Consider the following 21,662-nt stretch of genomic DNA (forward strand, 5'->3'; position numbering starts at 1 on the left):
GATATTTATCCAGTTTCAAGTATGAACTACAACGCTCATTACTCAGTGAAGTTTTCTCCTCATTCACTCTCTCTGGCTTTTATATAAATTCTATAATTTATTTCACACTGAAATTTCAGTTTTTGCGAGCAGCAGCAGGCAGACGTTGCCACTCACCGACCGACCGACAGACCGGCAGATCGGCAGACAAAAGAGTGCGAAGAGCGAACAAATTTTCGCTGAACTGCAAAAATGGCAAATCGCTGAGAAAACTCATAATTTTCAACCGTCTGCTTTTAACCATGCTCTGAAGGCGGCGTAAATTGTATTATTGGCAATGCCAAATGCACGGACACACACCCAAACCCCTCCTGAACCCCTATCAAACTACAACAAAGTTTCGGATAAAGTTTTATTATACCATATATACATATATTTTTTCTGGGGCCCCCCATCCACCCGCTCAAACAGATGATTAATGAAGCTTTGAAAAGTTGGGTGCAAATTTAATCAAGCGCACAAGCAAATCGAAACAATTGAAGTAAAAAAAGTAGAGGAGAACTTATAATAAGCTCGAAATTGGAACAATATTCGAAAGGGAGAAATAAATAGAAAAAGTCCGAAATGGAATCAGGAAATTATGCAAATAGAGAGAGAGAGAGAGAGAGGGAGAAGGCAGCAATGAGCTTAGAAATAAATTATGCAATGAGTAGGTCTGTGATTTATTACATGATTTTTGACATGTATTTATATTGTTGTTGTCGGTTAGGAATGGAAATGGAGTCTGCTTTGAAGGCGGGGACGGGTAATGAATTATGCAATTAATTGGAAGGAAAATAAAAGTTATGATTGATTCTATCAAAGATTAAGCTAATTATTATAGTTTTGGTATTCACATGCGATTAAATGTCATTTTATATTAACTTTTGTTGAATTGTATTGAACTGATAAATATTACCCAGATAAAGTTTTAATTGTAGATTAGTTATAGATATATGCATAATAATTATTAAATTATTGAAACTTCATATAAAAGCAAACTAATTTTCCATCATTTTTTCTACTTACAGATGATATGATTCTCTTCCGCAACATGTGCAAATAAATGTGAGTTATATTGATATAGGTTAAGGTAAATTTCATTCACATTATCTCTGACAGCCAATCGTCCAATTTAATTCGTTTATTTCTGTAAAGCCTCCTCTAGGGCTTTCGAGTCGTTGAACCCTCCTCTGAATATTGCTAGACTTTTCGCACAAGTAAATCAAAATTAAAGGCCTTCTTATCCCTTATTTAATATTTAAGCGTTACCTTGGAAACCCCTTAATATTTCACGTGAAAATCTACACCTTGAGTTTCTCACACCAGGAACCTCTTCAAAATATTATCTGACCAGTCTCTGTGTGAAATCCAGTTGAGACATTTATTTTCTCAACCCGATGAACCCTTTTCTCATGCACGTGTTTCAAATTGAACAGAAATATTTTGTGTGTAACTCGAGAATGCTTCAATCATTGAATACAAATTCATTCATCATGCGGACCCTCGAACGGCTGTCTGTTTTATAAATAAATTGCATACAACTTGATCGGGTCCTGCCTCGTTCCGTGGATGCCCAATAATCAAGGGGCCGTTTTATGCGTATTTGTTCTTTGACGTATTCATGAGCACCAACTAACGCCATCAATTTTAGGGAGAGGAGGTCCTCCAGCTCTGCAAAGAGACCTCCGACTGGGCATGTCAGGCAGGGCCTAACTTTTGGCATTTCTCGTGGCCACCCTGACCTGAACATTTGACAGGAGGTGGACCTGTGAGCTGGGGGGGGTGCCTGGCTTCTGGCCCAATTATTATCATAATGCCAAATGAAGATGACAACATTGACAGCATGTTGGGTGAGGAAACTTTTAATGATACTGTTAAGGTTGCTGCCAGAACTTGAGGGCCAATTAATCACTGCTACTCAGGACGGTCCACCAGTGTCTCGGTTTGAGTGTCACTTAATTTTTTTATGATACCCCAGCAGTCCGCAGTCTTTCGGTTCCGCCCGCTCCGTCTCGCCGATGGTGCTTGCGTCAAACGCTTTCACGTTCAATTGTTTTATGCCGTCTGCGCTTTGAGGTTACGAGTGGCCTCTATAAAGTGTTTTTCTCCCATGCCCAGTCTCAACCGCAGGGCTGGCACACCCACACCCTCCAATCTACTTCGAGCGAATTGTTGTCGAGACTTTCGAGCCATTTTGAGTGGCGGGGCGGGCAGAAAGTTTTCTCTGCTGGCCGAGAATGAAACCGTCAATTTTGCCGCAAATATACACCAGTATACAGCCGTGCAACGCATAGTCTGGGCAGGGGGGAGCGAGAAATATACCAACTACGGGAAGTTTTTAATGGCCATTGAGGGCAGTTTATGCAGCTGCCACTCCCTGCTGCTGCTGCCACTCCGTTTTGTTGGTATGTATTATTAAATTAGTTGCGGGCGATTTGTGGTAATTAGGGTGCAATTTAATAGCTCTTTGCGGGCAGCATCCCCACAAATGTACAGCCACATACTCATACTCATGCTCATATCGGTTGTGGTATGGGCAATGGAACTATCATCAAGATGACATCTCTGTGGAGTTCCATTAGGTGCCATCAATAAGGTAATCCTTTCGATTAGCCCCCACACACACACACACAACTCGCTCTCTCCATAAGCTTTGGTACTTCAAAATTGGAAACACAAATCCCTCCGTGTCCATAATCCTCTTGAAGGGGAGTAGGGAGTAGTGGAAGGGGAGTGCCATGAGGCATGTGAAATTCTGTGCGTGCATGATGCTGAATCTTATTTGAGGCATCAGCATCAGCATCAGCATGCATCATCATCAGTTATTTATGCGTGGCACAGCGTTGCATGGCTGCATCATGGGATGACAACATCTGGCCAGACTTCTCTCTGGATTCACGCTGTGTTAATAACGCGCCAACATGCACACGCACACATGCACACTCGCAGTGAGAGATGGGATCCGCATCAAGTCTACGCAGTCGCCTCCTACACAATGTCACCTGGCATCTGGCGGCGGAAGGAGCATTTCGCCTTGGAGTAGCGGCTCGGCTCGGCGTATGAGTGCGCTTGGAAGAATTCTGGATGACAGCGGGTGTAGCTAAACGCATTTAATGGCCATCGCTGTCGTGTCTCCCCTGCTGGGTGCACCATCTCCAGGACATGCTTCGCCTTGCAAATTGCAATTAATTAATTGAAGTGCTTGAGCTGCTGCTGCTGCTGCTGCTGCTGCAGCCACCGCGTTGCCTATTAATGTCTGCACAATGCCGGTGGCTCCCGTGCTCCTCACCGTTTAAATGGCTGTCACGTCTGTTACCCTACACAACCGCTGGAATGCTCCTCACTCGAGAACCTCCACTCGTCTCTTATTTATGTGTCTTAATGGCAGAGTCAGCAGCCTTGTGGCAGAGCCAGCCCACACACATAAGTTGGCCACGCTTTCTTAACAGGTTAAGTAGCAGTTGCCTTCGCAAATTGAATAGCAATTGAAAACTCTCTCTCTCTCTCTCTCTCTCTCTCTCGGTGGGCCACAAATGAGTTGTTCTTAAATTGTATGTACAAAATATTCCATTTTAAACGGATTGCAGGCGGAGCTCCACTCTTAACGTAGGCAATTCAGCTGGCGCCCACATTGGTCCGATAATAAAAGATAATATGGGTAAATCGATGAGAGAAGTCAGCAGGTGAGGTGCAACGGAATAATCAGCCATAATACCCAATGTAATGAACGTATGTATGTACGCTTGCATATGTAAATGTACATACATATGTACATATATGCAGCATATGAAAATGTCTTTAATTAATTTCATCTTTGCAATGCGCGAAAGTGCAGAAAAACAACGAACGATCGAAGTGGGGAATATCCTGTAGTAGATTTTTCGTATTTCAATTAAATTATTGGATTAAAATAATACACAAAGTCATTTTATCTCTATTTATTTTGAATATATTTATTTAACCCAATCATAAGTGTATCTAAATATGTGGCAAATAGTTGCTGCTCTCTGGAATCCCCTCCTTTTTCGAGGGTATCAAAAGCACGTGTGAAAAGATTCCAATAATTTGTTGGCATAATAAATTAAAGAATCGCGCTACGATTCTTGACTCCGAGAAATACTTGTAAGATTAGTGCCAAATAGTATTTACGGGTAATTTTTTACGAATTCCTGCTTCATGTGCATGGCTCGTGGCTCTTAATGAAGACAACAAATGTTATGGGACTCCGATGTCTGTGTGATCTTCCCACTCATGTGTTTGTGGGCGGACGTTTCGGCTCGCCAAAAACAATATTTATTGAAATTTGTTCGTAATGATAAAATAAAAGGGAATGACACACGCAAAAATGGCATAAAAAGCAACGAGTGGGTGAATCAAATTAAAATTGCACACACATTTAATATTCATTGAATTCGTTACATTTCGTAACAACAATAATAATGGTGCCATTGAAATTGAATCGCACATTCGAACGAACAGTTAAAATGTATTTCCAAATGTGGCCTTCAAAAAATATGTGCGAGTGGGGGTACTGCCACTCATATTGCCACAAACAGCAAAAATAACTGTAAGGCATAATTTGATTAGATTGATTATTGTCGCCTGCGCCAAGTAATCACTGTGAGTGCTCTGAATTAAAGTTTTCAAGAATGGGAATAGGAAGTTTTGCTGTTTAGTAAAAGTTACATGAAAATTTCAACACAAACATTTTATGTGTGTTTATCTCGAATGAGTTACCTTTCCATTCAAGTGAGTAAGCTCATGATTCACTTCATTTGGCAACTTAAATTCTCGTACATAGTATATCATATCATGTCTTGGGCATTTGATTAAATGTCCATTTCTAGCACAAGCTTATGTCGAGCAAGAGCTATATGGTGGTGTGTATACCCATGCATCTATCAGCTATAATGAATTCAATTAATTTACTCCTGCCAAAAATGTTGGAACACACAAACACACATATGCCGAGGAGAGTTCTCTCACTCATTGTCCCCATGCAGCCTCATCCTCGTCGTCTGGGCCTCATTATGATGAGTGATTGTAGCTGCTGGCCCGTGTCTGCGTGTGTCGAAGATTTCTCTCTTGATATACCCTAGCAGGGGGTATTATAATTTGGATGATTGCCATGCAAAGAAGAAGGAAGAAATGATTTTCTTCGGCTCTCTAAGAGTATCTGCAGAGAGTCTTCGACTCTCAATAACTCTCACTTTTTCTCATTTCTTTTCTTTGTTGGTGTCTTTTGTTTCACTAACGTTCCTTGCGGTTTTATTAATGTGTGCTAAATGTGCCGTCTACTCATAATATACGATCCACTCATTCATATATACTTATGCACTACAGCCGTAACCGCAGACAAACACAGAGAATGGCTTATTTTTATGGAACATCATGAACTTGAGGTTTCCATACACTCCCCTCGCCCTCCTTTGTGAGTGATTTGTTTGCCCAAGATGATGCCAAGGCCATCTATGTGAAGTGTATGTTTATATATCACAAGTGCCGGCAATTTTCATGTGATTTTTCTCGCTTTTGTTTGGTCGTCGGTTAGGGGGCAAGAACAATAACCCGCTGGCTATTTATTATTTTCCCCAGGTTGCCAGTGGTACAACAGAAATGGGGTCATCGTAGGGTTCGAACGAGATGAGGGAACATTTTCATGAAAATTAAAATCTTTCCTGTCGGTTTCCATGTTGATTTTCAATTGAGCCAATCTAATCGAATGTATTCAAACCCGTATCTGCATTGAAACCAAGTCGGACACCGCTCACTGCAGCTACCCAATTTAAATTCAAAAATCTGCAGCCAGCTTCCCGGTTTTGCGCGGGACAGCGACATTTCAGAGCCAATTTCACTCGGTTCCAATTTTCTGCCTGAAACCAAACTAATACATAATTAGTTCAATTTCGGCTGTTGTCGATGACAGCGTCGCATTTTAACAATTTTTGCTGCTCTGCAGTCCCTTTCTCACTGCAAAATAGCTGGAAAATTTGGTGCTGCAGCTGAAAATGTTTGTTGAAAACTCCTGCCAAAGTGGTACGTAAATTAGGGAAATTTATTCAGTCAGAAAGTTTTTGGCCAAAGCCCAATTGAGGTTTATTGGCCAAAAAACCCACAACTAATGTACAGAAATAAGCCATTGCGTTCATATAATCTAAATATCACCATGTCTAACCATTAAATATCAATCTAACAGCAATTCTCTTTCTAAATTATACTCTCTGTTCTGTGGTATAGTGTGTTGAGTCCCAATAATAATGAAAGTGCCAGAAAATGTCAATAGAATGTTGGATGTATGGGGGCAGCTTATCGGTACTATTTCCAGCTAGCCTTTTGCCTCTATTTGGTAGTCAAGTGTAAAACTGCATTTGCCATTAAATATTTTTCATGTCCAATTCTCAAGTTTTTTGGCCAAAGCAGAAAAGCAGAAAGCAAATAAACATAATGCGTCTATTTGCCACTTAATGAATTCTTTTCCACAGCAACAAACAGAACCCAAAAACCTACACAAAAAGAGATGGCAAAAGTCACACAGAAAGAGATAGCAGAGCAGTGAAAGATAAGGAGAGAGAGGGGCTGATAGAGATGGCAAATGGCAAACCTGTGTCCTGCATTGTTCGGCGGCAGCTTTATTTCTTGGCTTTTGCCAACTGCCAACTGGCAACTTTCAACTTTTGTCGCGCCCTCTCGGTGCTCAGTCCTCAGCCAAGTGGCAAATAAAATATAGCTGCCACTCCTCTTCGGTTGGTGTTTTCGGGGCATTCCTGGTAAACAAGGTCTGGAGACTGCCGCAGAGCTGGTTCGCTTCTGTGTCTGCCAAGTAAAATGTAATTGTAATTTTTAATTTTAAGTGCTCTGCCGAAAAAAAAAAAACTCAACAACGAAATAACGAGTGAATGCGGGGAAATGTTCTGTGCGCCAGCATTACAAATGTTAATTGCGCAACACATAACTCATAGCGAAAACAGAGATTTCTGGGAGGAGACAGAGGAGGCACCAGAGATGTCTGCACGAGGGCGTAGACTTTCCTTCCTTGTGAAGCACTTTTAATGAGTTGTTGCAGCGAGTAAATCCTCTCCTACTTCAGGTGACAAGATATTTGATGTGAGATGGATATATGGCAATTATTTAAAAACGATGAAGGAAGAGCTTCCCATCAGAGATGTTTGCAGAATAAGCAACAAGACTCCAGTCGAGAATATGTTTCCCCAGCTGCTCCTTAATATTTAATCTCCTATCAAATTTAACTCCAACTTGCATTGTTTCCCTTCCGCGTTTACTCCCTTTCTTTCTCTGACATGCGCTTGATATTATTCGTTAATTGTAAGTGCGCGGGGAAGACCTTCTTGGCTTAACTTCAAAGAATAGTTGCCATGGCTCTGATTGAACTCCGTTGAGTGCCTTTCCGGGTGCATATCCTTATACCTGATGTCACGGGAGGAGGATGCCGCCACTCAAAGGAAACTTTCACAAATGCTTGCGATTGGCAGAGCGGCAATATAAACTGCACGCTTCCTGTGTGTGTCCCACTGCCACGCCCACTCGCCAGACCCTATAGGATTTCTGCACTTATGCCTTTTGTGCGATACTTATGGGCGGCATTGTAACTGATAAAGGACGTCTCCCAGCGCGCGTTTGCCATCGGCGGCTTGCAGCTGCAAACTTGCTGCAGGACAAAGCATAAATTCCACGTATAACGCGGCCCACATGGGGCCCATGAAGCTCTACGTAACTGCCGCAATATCCCCTCTTTTGAGTCACCCGCACTGACCATTGTCCGAGGTCGGGGGTCCCTTTTTGTGCCTCGCCAGTATTCGCTTTCCCAGCAATTGCAATTGTTTTCTATGGTGCCAGCATCGATGATACGGTCATGACTTGCCCCAGCGCTATCTCAGCCATTTGGCCCCCCATTTGGTCCACTGCAGGTCGGTCCCTCTGCCATTATTCCAGCTGTATCTGCCATTGTCGGTTTTAATTTTCGCCCTCCGTGTGCCACTGGTTGCGATTTTAATCAGCCTGACATCGTTGACTGCCTTCTGCTGTTGTTGTTCTGTTCACTTGCAGTTGATTATCGCATTTGCACTTGACCACCCTACGACCCTGCGACTCTCTAATCTGGATTGCCTTATCGCCTAATCATTATTAATCGCTTAAAGGCTTTATGTTATGCCTTTGGGGAGTTTAAATCTGTTGCTTAAAATGAGGGAATCAACAGAGTTGGGTTAAGGGAGAGATTATTGTAGTTTATTTTTCTTGTTTGGGCTGCCTAATGAGCAGTTTTTTATATAATTCGGTACGAAATGAAAGTTATGTGCGGAAAAATATTTCAGCACTGGCGAACTTAAAAAATTTACATTAATTATGAAAAGTTTTGCGTGAGTGCAAATTTCAGCGTTGAAACCACAGAGATACTGCCTTGATTTATTTGCATCAGTGAAGTCCGAAAAGTACATCAAAGATCATCATAAAAATATACAAAAATCTGTATCCCACTCTACTTTTTTTCCAATCATTTTATACAATATCTAATCAACATTTAAAGTCGTATGAGATAAAAGTACATTTAGGAAGCAGTTTATAACTCCATTCATCCAGAAGCGGTGTTTATGTTTGTGTCCAAAACATACATAAGCACAAATGGAAATGTTTCTGTGGCTGTTCCTGGATTGGGCCTATCCTAAGCGCATTTCCCATCACAGCAGCAGAAACAGCCTAAACTCCCCAAAGTGGGGGATGTGGCTGCCAAAAAAGAAGGAAAACCGGAACAAGCAGAGCAAACAGATAACAAATTAAAAATCTGGTGTGTTTGCCTGCACTGCGTGTGTGTGTGTCTGCGGCCGGAGCTCTGACTGAGCCCTCCCATCACACTGTGTGCAGGCTGTTCCATATGTTCTGTAATATTTTTTGGTTACATAATTATTTTGGTTTTGCCTCTGGCGGATGTGGTCGCTTAACTGCATTTGGTTGGGTTGACTTTACCGGGGACTCGGAAAATGCATTTGATGAAAATTTATTCATCCCCAGCCACCCATCCCTTCCTTCCCGCTGGTACAAACAGAACAGGAGAGAGAGGGAGGAGGAAGAAATTCAATAAAAGCCAATCCCGCTATGCCATTGTCGGGTCTGTGTGTCCGTGTTGGTCAATTTTTCTAGCTAATGATTTGGTTTCCTGTCGGCCAAATGTGTGCGTGCCTGAATGCGGTTCCGGATGAGGCACTTCCCTCTCTCTCTCTCTCCCGCTCTCTCTTGCGCTCTCTGTGTGTGTGCTAAATTTATGGCTTGCCAAGTGGTTAATTGTGAAAGCGAGTTCGCGGCTGGGGCGCTGAATTGTGGATATCGTGGATGGGCTGCTGGCTTATGAGTGAAAATGGGGGTCGGCCGGGAAACAGTAGCAGGTTAAGCGGAAAATTCTGTCTGTAGAAGTGTCTCTTAGAAGCCAGAGCAACGTTTATTCAAGTGTCGATCCAATTTCATATTTCTAGCAATATTCCCAGTACATGCAAATTTCCATGAAAATATCTACATATCTCTGATGCATGTGAATTGCTCACTGATGTGGCATTACTAATTCCCCATTCCCTCTGCCATTTCCACAACTCTGGACTCTGGACCACGACCCGGTAAATCCACAACTAATGAGGTTCCGCCTCACACACACACACACACACACCCCGGGGCGGACAAGGCGTTGCTTTGCATATGCAAACACGCAGCCTCGTATATGTATATTCCCATTAGAGTTACCGCCTGGTCGCCTACCCGTAAATTCTGTTATTTGTTTGGGTCAGTGGTGGGTGGGTGGCTGAGAAGGTTCGATCATGAAACGCCACCTAATGAGAAATCGTATTAAACTACAAATTTAATCCTCCAACTAATATCGCAAGCACGCTGGCAGCAACACGCACGACTTACAGCTGCGACACTCTGACAATTTCTGTGTATAGAATATATTTTCGAGAGTAAACCAGAGTACACCCTACAGCCAAAACTAAAACCAAACTGAACTGAAAATATGTACAGGCGATTGAATCAATTAAAAGTTTGCCACCCAAGTATGCAGCACACCAGTCTCCAAAAGAGCCAGAGAATTGTTGGGTAAATTTACCCAAAAATTAACAACAACCAACCAACAGTTGGCCAAAGCGGCAAAGGGAAAATGCATTCCCAGATGGTGCAGAGTGCAAGGAGGAGTGGTGTGGTGTGGTGTGGTGTGGGGCAAAGTAACTTCAACTTGTATGATAGGTAAAGTGCACAAGTTGTGGCAAATATTTTGAGCGCACTTTATTGACCAATACTCGTGTGCGTTGTAGCTGCCAGTCAACCAGTCAGGAGGAAGATGTGAGTGGCAGAGGGAGGACAGCAATTGATGTTGCCTCTTGAGCAGCTGATTGTGGGGGGCTGACTTCTGACAAACTTCCATGCAGTTTGTGTGCATTGAATGGGAAAGCTTGACATTTTTTAATTGCAACCAAGTGCTGGACTAGCTATTATGTCATGTGAGTGGATAAACTCTGAGATTAATCAATTATTGTTAAGCTGGGGATCAATGGGGGAATTCCCCAGAGCCACTCCAATGAGACTTAAGGCAGTCCCACAATGCTGCAGACTTAAGGAATAGCTACCAAAATAGCTACATCCACAGACTGCATACGAGTAGAAGCCATAGAAATTGATGGGTTTCCACAGCCCGCATGTAAATGACAAAAGAAAAACCCAGACAATTGCATTTGTGTCAACTGAAATGCAATTGCTTGAAATTTTAATGAAATTGAACTGAACTGTGTGCTGTGCAGGAAAGGCAGCTGCCGCATAAAATAAGAAGTAATTGGCAAGCAATAAAAAATGGCCAAGAAAACTAAGAAAGAATGAAAATCAGTAGTTGCCTGGCTGACGGGGCGGGACGAAAGAGGTTCCGACATCAACGACAGCAAATGGAAATGGAAAACTTGCACTCGTCCGTCGAATCTATTTGCACTAAGTGTTCGTTAGAAAATGTTTGCATAGCAGCACTCAACGTCATGCAAAACACATGTAGAAAGGGGGGCTTGCAGTCGTTGCAGGGACAGGAAGAGGAACAGGAACAGGAACAGGGTCTGGAGCTGAAGATTGAGAACTGAGAAAGCAAGGCCGAGGCTGTGCCAAAGACTGAAACTGTGCCGGAGATTTTTGCAGGACATGGACGATGTGCGCCTTGTCTGTGATCTGGTTGAGTGCGGGAAATCAAAGAAAATCAATAAAAGGCAAATTGACGTAGGAAAATAGAAATGTGCATCATTTTCACTTTATGCAAATTGCAAAATGTGTGATGAAGTCGACAGCAGCTCAGCGATGATGGCGGTGGCGGATTCGTATTCACTCCATCTCTTGCGAATGAGAGTGCGAGTATGAGTATATGAATGAATACAAATAGAGAAAGAGAATTTGTGTGTGTGTGTGTGCGCCTGCCACTGTGTTTGTCATGTGTAAATGCAATGGCTGACAAAAGGCATTTGCATATTTAATGTTATTACGTTATTTTGCATGGCATAAAAAAATGTATGTTTGCATGCGACAAAACTCTCAGACGACTCTCAGATTCATGCTCGTGTGAGTAAGCGATGCGAGGCGCAGCCCGTGCCTTACTCCGCATATTCGTTATATTTCCCACAAAAATTTCGCACATTTCGTTACAACTTTTTAGCAGTGGGACTCGTTGGGATTCTTGTTCGCCATCGCCATCGTCATCGTCATCAGCATAAATAATAAAATTATTGTGCTGCCAGTTTGAATTTACGCCCAGCCAGCCAGCCCGTTGCCATGGAATAGTGGAGTAAATATTGAAAATGCACAACGAAAAAATAAAATGAAAATGAAAATGCCATTAAAAACACGTTTCAGATTTCATGATGAGAATAGTGTGGCAGCGCTCTCTGGGGAGCATTTATGCCTCCACTATCTGGTGTGGCCCCAAGTCATCAAGTCTGATTGGGATACAAAACTATCACAGAATGCCATGAATGTCATCATCATTGAAGGAGAGTGAGTGCGAATCAATACTCCAGTGGTTTCCGGGTTAAGGCGACTCCTACCAAGGGATTATAGCTACTGAAAGGAGCAGCTAAGAAGCATCAAATTTAATGTAGCATAGCAGGGCAGGCAATTTCCCATTCTGAGCGAATATATCAGCAGGAGACAGTCGTCCATTTATAATTTTAAATTCTGCATCATCATAATCAAAGCTTAATGTAGTAGCACATACGCAAGAGGATCTGCCTCAAAGGGCACGCACATGGCTCTAGGAGTAGCCTCCTTAAAGACTTCCCACACTGTGTTGCTGCTGCTGCCGCTGCCTCAAAGGACGCCCACACAGTGCTGCTGCTGCCTCAAGGCACTCGCACACGTTTCTAGGCTGCTGCTGTGCTCAAAGGACTCTTCGCACACACAGCAGCACCAGCCAAACGAGCGGCCAAAAGGCAACGTGTGACTCCAGTCACTTGACATTGGCAGGAAACCAAAGGCCAAGTCAAGAGTGCGATAGAGCCCTGGCCTACATACATTATATAGGGACCAGCAGTCAAAGACCAGGATGTGTGTGAAACCACGATACATATACAGCAGGGTGAAAGTAGTGAAGAAGAGATAGAGAGAGAGAGAGAGATTGTGGTGGCAAAAAGAGGAGAAGAGAATGGAGAGATGGCATCTTCTGGCCGGCAATCATGGCAGCCGCAAATCATCATGGATATTTCGAAAATTTCATTACATTGTTAGTCTGTGCCGGGGTAAAGGTGGATCCTATCCAACACCCAGCATCCCTTGAAGCAACATCCTTCTCATTCTCTCCCGCTTCCTTTTCTGCCAACCCCCACTACCACTCCCACTTTCTCTCAGTGTGCACTTGGCTGAATGTTATCTACCATTCCAAATGATGTCAATGAATGGTTAGATGAGGTGTGCATGTGGCTGTGTCTGTGTGTTGTATAACTTCACACACACACACACACACACACCACTGAGAACACACAGTTAATGACGTCTCTGGCTCTGTGCAGTGGAAATTCCCTAGCAGCCAGGAAAAGCAGTCAGAACGTACGGCCGCCTTTCATTTCTCCCCAAACCATTTCCCTCTTTTCTTTTTTTTTGTTTTTTTCCGGACCCCCTTCCTGTACGATGCCTAGCATTCTGGTCTATTGTCTCATTGTCTGTGCGCTCATGTATGATTTTTTATTATAAATAAGCTTGTAGGCATGTGTCAGGCCAGCAGCAGCAGCCGAGGCCTGGGAATGGTACGTGGGCCCTGTGTGCCAACTAAAACTCGGGCCGTAATCTGAAATGGTAGAGCACCAACGGCACCAACGGCAGCAGCAGCAACAACAGCAACAACAATGCCTGGCAATCATGTTGTAACTGCCAGCAACAAAAACAGCAGCAGCAGCAACAATAGTAATAACATCAACAACAGCAACAACAAGGACAACAACAGCTACGACGAGTAAATGTGTTTTGACATTAAAATTTAAGCTTTCAAGGAAACATTTGCCGGAATTTCATTAGATGAATGCCGATTGTTGGTTGTGGGCGACTTTAAAAGAGGAAGCTGTCGAACTGAATGGGATGCATATGGGATTAGAAAAATATGGATTTGTTTTTTTTTTAGTTGCTGTGCCGGAAACCATGGCTGAAATTGATGGATTACCAACTTTTCTTGCGCAGAATAAAAGCTATCTGCACCCGGAAGCAATAGTTGCAGTAAAAGGGAGGTTTCGGCATGGTTTTAGTTGGAAAGAGATTCCTCATTAATCATTCAGCAACGATTGCCTTTGCATTTCGAATATGTTCAATTAATACAAAACTTTCCATATTCCTTTTCTTTTCAGTTCAAAAATAGACCAACATTTGGAAACATTCCCTCGAATGGTAAGCAAATTTCATCTTGTATGCGAATAGACCATAAGAGGCCTTAAATAAACCTCATTTAGGCAATCTAAATGCCAAGCACTCTCTTAATTTATTTATGAAAATGTATTCCAAGCATTTTACCATACAGGAAAAATTGCCTGCAATTCACATTGAGCACCCATAAATACCCTGAGCAATTGCTATGGCCTTACAGCGCTGTTATCTCAGCGCAAATCTGGGCAATTTAATAAAAAATAAAGACACAATCTACATATACGAGCACTCACCACACATTCCTGTGTGCCTGCTGCATTTGTCTATATGTAGAAACCAATTTGGGGTTTACTTAAAAAATTTCCTAGAACCAGATAGAGAGAGAGAGAGAGAGAGACAAGCAGAACAAAGGGGCGGAAAATCAACCTTTCACTGGCACACAATTTGTATTTCTAAATCGCAAACAAATCGAAAGCCGCAACCGCTCCAGCGTCCTGTCTGTCTGTCTGTCTGTCCGAGCAAAATGTCTCAATTGCAGAAGGAGCAGTGGGAAACCAAGGCAAAGGAAACGAATAAGCATGAAAAGAAAAAGAACAGAGAAGTGCCTTGGGCTTATTTGTCGATTGTTGGTGGGTGGCGAGGGAGGGGGAGAGGGTGATGCAACACTTTTTGCTCAATCCCCAGGTTTAAATGAATAATGGCTTCGCCGTCGCCGTCGCCTTCGCCTTCGCATCCGTTCAAGCCAATTTCAATTCCAAGCTATAGTCCTGGTCCCAATCCAACACCTTTCGGGAAACTGTGGCTGTGTCATTTCCATCAGTTGATTGCCATTATGTTGTTAAGGTGAAAAGCGCAGTGACATTGTTCCTGTTGCTGCTGTGGCATCTGTATTGTGACACTTGAGGCAGCAACATAGTGCCATGAATTGTCTGTCGTTTCTCTTATTGTTCTGTTGTTGAGTGGAAAATGAGTTTACACTTAAGTAAATCACTTTTGCGCTTTCATATTGACAAATGAAATTATCCTGCAACAGCCACAGGAAGAGAGAAAAACGACACACGACACAGGAAAAGTTTCAGCCCCGAAGCACGCACACGTAAAGCATTGCGTAGACGCAATGTGTATGCAATCCACAACCATCTCCACATCTCCAACTTCAACTCTATCTCCATCTGCATTGTTAACTTGTTTATTAGTTTATGGGAAATGGAATGGGACAGCAAAGGTAGGGAGGCACATGCTCGACCTGTGACCCCCAGTGACCCACAGTGATAAAGGAAACTTGATTTCAAACCCAAAAACTTCCAAAGGGGTCAGAGAGGTCTGCAGAGCATACTCAATTTACAGGCTAATTTAATATGCAACCCAACCAAAAAACGAGGAGTAAAATAAAGGCACACAAATACATTGAATCCTAGTAATTGGATTTTCCCAAAGTTATTGTCTTCAGGTTGCTCTCCTCTCCTCTGCTCGCCTCTTCTCTTCTCATCTCATCTCAATTTTCTCTTTTCTTTACACATTGCATTTGAAATATCGGAAAAAGTTTTTTGGATATTCGTTTTTCTGTAAGAAAAAGGGTTGAGGCTCGCTGCTACATATATGTATATGTATATGTATATGTATATGTATTTATGTACATATGTAGTACATTTGTATGTATGAGATATGCATGTTAAGTCACGGCTGACCAAGCATACAAAACTTTTAAATGACTTTTGCTTACTCTTCTGCCCAGAGAGAGAGAAAGAGCAAATCTGGGGGGGGCCACAGAGGCAGCAGTTTCTCGTGTATAACAATAACTTTTCGCATGTAAGTTTAGTTTAATTAAAACTAAAAAAAAAAATAAAAAAGCAAATAAGACAAAAAATTGTCAACTCTGGGAAGTTTCCGCATTGCATTTTGAGACTTGTCGACAGAACTATTTCAATTTATGTAACACTGCACGTCGGACTTGGCAACTTTTTGAATTCTTTGCTTCACTTCCCTGTCGGAACAACCCCTATATGAGCATACTTTTTGATATCAGAGTGTGTATGTGACTGGAATATGTTAAACTTTGTAGCATCCCACCCCCAGCCACCAAGCAATGCACAAGTTTCTCCTTGTCTCAGTACTGCCTCGTTTCGATGGCAATTATTTAGCTAATTTGAGAGATTTTGTGCATCAATATGAATAATTCCTTACATTTTTGTAAAGTATAAACAAAGATCACTGTTCTGTTTAGCCGCAGAAAATTACTCGTACTTTCACGGCAACATGGCCATAATTTTGCCATCAAAAAGTTATCTTTTTGCTTGTTCCACAAACTTATATCTGACACACTCTCATACTCAAGAGCAGAAGCTGGAAAAATACCTTAAGCTCTGCCGTCAGACGCCTATCACTTGGCTGGAAGACGCTCCCTGACTTTCTTGTCTTTCGAAATTTGTGCCGTACCTGAAGGTACCCTGCAGGTGTGGTTAAATACAATTTTAATGAATATGAAGGGAGAGGTAAAGTGATCTACAAAGCACAGGGATCGAGTAGATGATTCATTAAAAGTCCTCTCAACTCTTATAGTTCAAGTATGTATCGCTTTCCTTCTGCATTTGTTTATGCAAATTTGTATAAATTATAGACAGTTTTAGTTCCTGTACTCACATCTCTCTCTCTGTAGAACAATCTTCTTGTTATGTTGATTATTTTCGGCTGGCTGTTTGCTATATTTCAGCGCACAATTTCCTGCCGCCACGAGCTCTGAAAATATCAAAAGGCTGACTTTTAGCTTTTATATTTATGTATGCGTGCATACCCTTGGCAAAACATTTTTGACTTTAAAGGAAATACTTTTTCTTCACCAATAAGAAACTGAAAGGCGAAATTAGAGTATGTTTCTTTTGAATGTTTTCCTGAATAGTTTGTCAAGCCATAAAATACAAGGGATCGCTTCCATTATATTCGACCAGCTCTTAATATAATAAATGAACATTTGTCATGAAAAAACCAGGCAGAAAGACTGCTCAAAATGTTCTTCTTTTCGCCCAAAATGTTCCAATATTTTCCATCATCTATGAAAGGGTAATAAAACTTTCGTCCTGCCACAGCTGTTGTACGTTTCTTTCAACCATTTTTGCGTCAGCGCATCCTATGCCCCGCACACACTCGAACCGGCATAATATTTATAATGAAAAGTGTGCAAAGTGCAGGCATAAGTTGCAAGTTTTTGCCAGGCCCTCGATTCATCCACATAACCGTAAGTACGTATCCATAACATCCCCCCGGAGCACCCCCTCTCTCTTGCTGAGAGTGCTTTGAACCTGCTGCACCTTCCGCTGTAACTCAAAATAGTTTTTGTTGGCATTCTGATAACGTGGGGTAGCGTATGGGTAGCGTTAGTCTCTGCTATCAGCTGCTTCCTGTTGTTAAGTTTCTGGCAGCCAACTGGTACGCAAAGTGGGTTAACAACTGCAAAATGTAGCTGGGTGCCAAAGGGGAAACTTAATGTCTTATAACCAGGAATATTGCATAGGCAAAAATCAATTCAATTTCGAAAAACACACAGACTCCGACAGCACATTATGCTGATGCTCATTGTAATCTCTTCCGACGACGACGACCTCCCATGAGACTCGACACAATGCCAAGTGGTTGTAAAAATCAAATGTTATAGACACAACAAGTAGGAGGTAAGGGAGGTTAGGGAGAACAAGAGCCAGGGACAACACAATCTGGCCAACACACAAAAGTCAATATGCATCCTGCTGGCGCATTTCTCAAGTTGGATAATACTGTGGCAAAGCTATGCATGGGGGAGTATGTAAAGGTCGTTCCGTTATTCCTTTTTTTTTTTGCGTACATATTCCATACACATACGAGGGAAGTCCGAGAAGTACTTTAGACCGTTGGAAGTGCTTCCAAAATGAATTCCAAAATTCCTCAGTCAGAGCATCACTTTTTTCAAATCAAAAACTTTCACTCTTTACTTTTGAAACGCATCGCAGCTCTCGCTTAGGCTGTTGTCTGTAGCACTCCTCGAATATTCCGTACACCCACAACATTTTGCAACGTCTTAGTTTTTAGTTAGAGTGTTGTCCTTTTTTTACTGTTAATCGGCTGCAAAAACAAAATGTATTCGAGTGGCAAAAGTTCCAGAAAAGCAGCTGCATCCAACTGTGAATGCAAACAGGAGAAAGCAGCAGGGGCCAGGCGGCAGGCATCAGGCATAGGAAGGAAACAGTTACTGAAAGATTCCCTAATGCGGTTTCCACACATCAGACCTCTCCCTCTCTGTCGCACTCTCTCCATATCTGCTGGCATTTGCTGCTAAATTGTTGCCCCAGAGTGCCTAATAGCAATTCAATTTGTTCTTAAACGTAAGCTTCAGAGTGGCAACAGCTTGAATTCTCACAGAGCCAGAAAGCTGCCAGGAAACAAGGATTCGAAGGGTACTTTACAACTAGAAAGGTCTCGAGCTGTTAACTGTTTCGATATGAAAATTATTTGATGATTTGCTGAAGCATTCCATTTCCATTTATGTCCAGAAGCTATGGCAGACATTTAATGAGTTTTTGAAGTCAAACTGAATGATTAAATAGGAATTTTGTTGATGAATAGAGCAACCAGCAGGATACGGAAAAAATATATTGGCTCCTGTGGAATTATGTGAAATATTCGGTTACCATTTTCTGAATTCTTCCTGTGTTACCCATGTTCTTAGCTTTTGTGTGCTGCACACTCTAACGAGTATGATCTGCATTTAATTTCACTCATTGTTCAGGCAAAACAGACTTCCAATTAGCACAAAATCTTCATGCAAACGAAACAAAGGAAACCCATCTAGAATGCAGAAAAATTCGTTATTCAATATCAATGCGCCAGCACCCAAGTGAATCTATTATGCAACTTTGCCTTCGAAATGTGCTCCTTCCGAATATCAAATGAGGTTTTCTATGGCGAGTGTTGAGCCATGGATAAATGAGCGAAAAGCTATTAGGACCAGCCGTAAATTCAACAGTTTATTGGCTTGGCCCCGAAACTGCAGCCAAAATATTTTGCTGCTCCTAATTGAAAATGCACTTGAGCTTACCTTCCATGTGAACCATCGTCCCCGTCCATTGGCCAGCTTTCAGGTACCGCTTCTGTTGAACGGTCTCGTCTAGAGCATTTCTAATGAGCACTTAACAATTACATACCTGCCGAGTGGGTCTCTGCTGGGTGTGGGAATTCCTTGCCATTTCTCTCTGTCCGTTTAGCTTCTCTCCTGCTTTATCGTTCGCGTAGGTTGGGCACATACTTTGCTCTACTTTATTTCCCAATGTCCTCTTAATCAAAAGGCAACTTGACCAGTCCACCAACAAAGACATTCCCCATCCACAGCCACATCCACATCGCCAACGACAAGTAGTCGACAAGAAGGAGCATTGAACAGCCATCGAATTGAAGGGAAGGAAGGAAGGAATGAGCACTAGAAATGGCAACGGTACCCATGCTGGGAGCTTCAGCATTTACCTTCTGGAGTGCACTTCAAGGTGCACTCGTTTAATTGAGTGACCCAAAAATGAACGAGCTGCATGTTTAATTTCTCGCTCTTGTGCCTCTTAAGCACTGATTGAGTTGCTCTTTAAATATTTAAAGATCTCCCTTTGGCAACGACTTGGGAAAGGAATAAGTGTTGTTTGTCAAGTGAAGTCGCCAAAGGGAATCAGACCTGGCAGGTTGTTGCCATAGAAATGAATGCAGCGGCAAGTGCTGCTCCTAGATTGAATGCATAATTGAAATGTACACAGGAAACACTTCCTACTCTTAGAAATTCGTATTAAATTGTAGCTTAAATTCTGAAAACCATTGAAGGACATCATCTGGTTAGCGCTTAGCCCAAAATTGCGATCGTTGCTTCCTTCCGGCGGTTAATATCAACATGGAGCCTGGCATACAAGTCGATTGCATGTTGCTGGCGAATTAATAAACCAAAAGAAGTAAACGGCACACACCAGAAGCACTCATCCATGGGGAGCCAGTACCTAGGGCAGAGTCCTGCAAGCCCACGCACAGTGCGAACTCCTGTCTACCCATTAATGCATGTACATAAAACCAAACTGTGATTTTCCCCACTTCCGTTCTCGGTTTCGCTAGCTTTTTTCTTTCCTTTTTGGATACATCATGAATTTATGCGGCCTGCAGGTTAATGATATGGATACGGCAAGTGGCTCGGGGAAGGGGATGGGGAGTGGGTTCCTGGGGTGGGGCGCTGAAAGTGCTTCAGCTAATTATGCGCATGTCAGGGGGCTTAGCGGATGAGGTCATGTTCCAGCCACATTAGTTGTATTATTCAAATGAGTGAGGGACAAATTAATCGTGCAGAGAAGAACCCAATGAAGTGAGGGAAGTGCCAAATGTAAGGGCTGGGCTGTGCCAGGAAAAGCACTTGGGAAAATGGTCAAACATTAACACTACCAGCTGTTTGGATCCACTTTTGCACTCTCCCTGTCCCTCGCCCTCCCCCTTCCAGGTAATCGTTTTGCTGTGTTTTCCTCTCCTTTACTTTCCTTAGGGATTATTGCGGATTTCATTTGACCCTTAATACGCGATTGCTGCTGGTCATGGAATTGCAACCACTTCAATAACAATCAGGACTTTTAGCCACAATTGTTCCTGCTCCTTTCGAAGCACTTAATTTTTAATAACCACCATTTAAAACGTGCGTCCCACATCTCGCTGCATTGCCACTCGATTCAGATGTCATTACTTGAGTCAACATGCAATCAATGTGATATATTATGAGCCAAGTGAAAAATAATGCAATACAATTAACAATAATTGCAATGGGTATGACACGGGTATGACAAATGTGGTTCGATTGTGTGCAGAATTAAATGGAAAATCCACAGAATTATCCTATCCCTCTACTGATATGTAAGATGTAGCTTTAATTTTTGCTCCCACAGAATCTGTGAACCTGCTCCACTGTCTTTAATTGTCCCTCATAGGAATTCACCTTCCAATTGTGTACCTGGAGCTACGTCCCAGTAGAAGTCTCTTTATCTATGTATCTGCAACTTCCCTAATTGACTTTTTCATAACTCAAGATATCTGCTGGAACTCTTAAACACACGAGTACATAAATCAAATCAAAGAGGGAGGCTCTAACGTTGATCACGTAATTGATTATGTAATGGGCGGAGCTGGCTGTGCCATGAGCAAAGAGTGAAGGAAGGCACACTCCAACGAATTCGGTTTCGCCAAGTGATTTCGCAATTAACAAGAAAAAAGTTGGCTGTCATTTTGGGCATGGTCCCCCTTGCATTAGTGAGAATAAGAGAGAGAGCTCGAGCACACGCAATCCACCAGCACGTGGGGCATAAAAAGTCTCTGCGTTTGGGTCCAGTTGGACCCTTGGACTTCTGTTGTTTCTACTGCTGCTGTGCTGTGGTGTCTAGGGACGTGACAATAAAGCGCCGATCCGTTAAACTATTGTGTGCCATAAGGATTAATGCCATTTACATAATTTTCCCATGTGTGAGTTAGGTAGTGTGACGGTAGTTTGGATTCTGTTGGAAGGCCATGGCGAGGTGTTCGGTCATCAACGTCCGCAGCCAACTCAACCATCGAGAGAACACGCATTTCAGCATTTCAGAATTTTCGGGGGGGATGGACAACCACTCGCACGAACAGCTGCTGCAACATGATTGAGCTTTCAATTTGCTGGCCCCGGAATCTCCCACGGACATTGCCAGACCCTAAACCTAGCCCCGCCCCCAACGCGACCCACTCCAAACCGCCAAACAAGTGGCGCC

General features: G+C 42.6%; 1 protein-coding gene across 2 annotated transcripts in view; it reads left to right on the forward strand.

The window, feature by feature from the left end:
* Positions 1 to 21,662, forward strand: part of LOC117582552 (putative neural-cadherin 2) — a 171,312-nt gene that overhangs the window by 71,591 nt on the left and 78,059 nt on the right. For both annotated transcript variants that reach the window (XM_034270377.1, XM_034270379.1), the window contains exons 2-3: positions 1,050 to 1,086; positions 13,875 to 13,914. The gene's annotated coding sequence lies outside the window, so the exon portion shown is untranslated. The remainder of the gene's footprint in view (positions 1 to 1,049; positions 1,087 to 13,874; positions 13,915 to 21,662) is intronic.

The sequence above is a fragment of the Drosophila guanche genome, unplaced genomic scaffold, assembly GCF_900245975.1.
Source record: "Drosophila guanche unplaced genomic scaffold, DGUA_6, whole genome shotgun sequence".
Lineage (NCBI taxonomy): Eukaryota > Metazoa > Arthropoda > Insecta > Diptera > Drosophilidae > Drosophila > Drosophila guanche.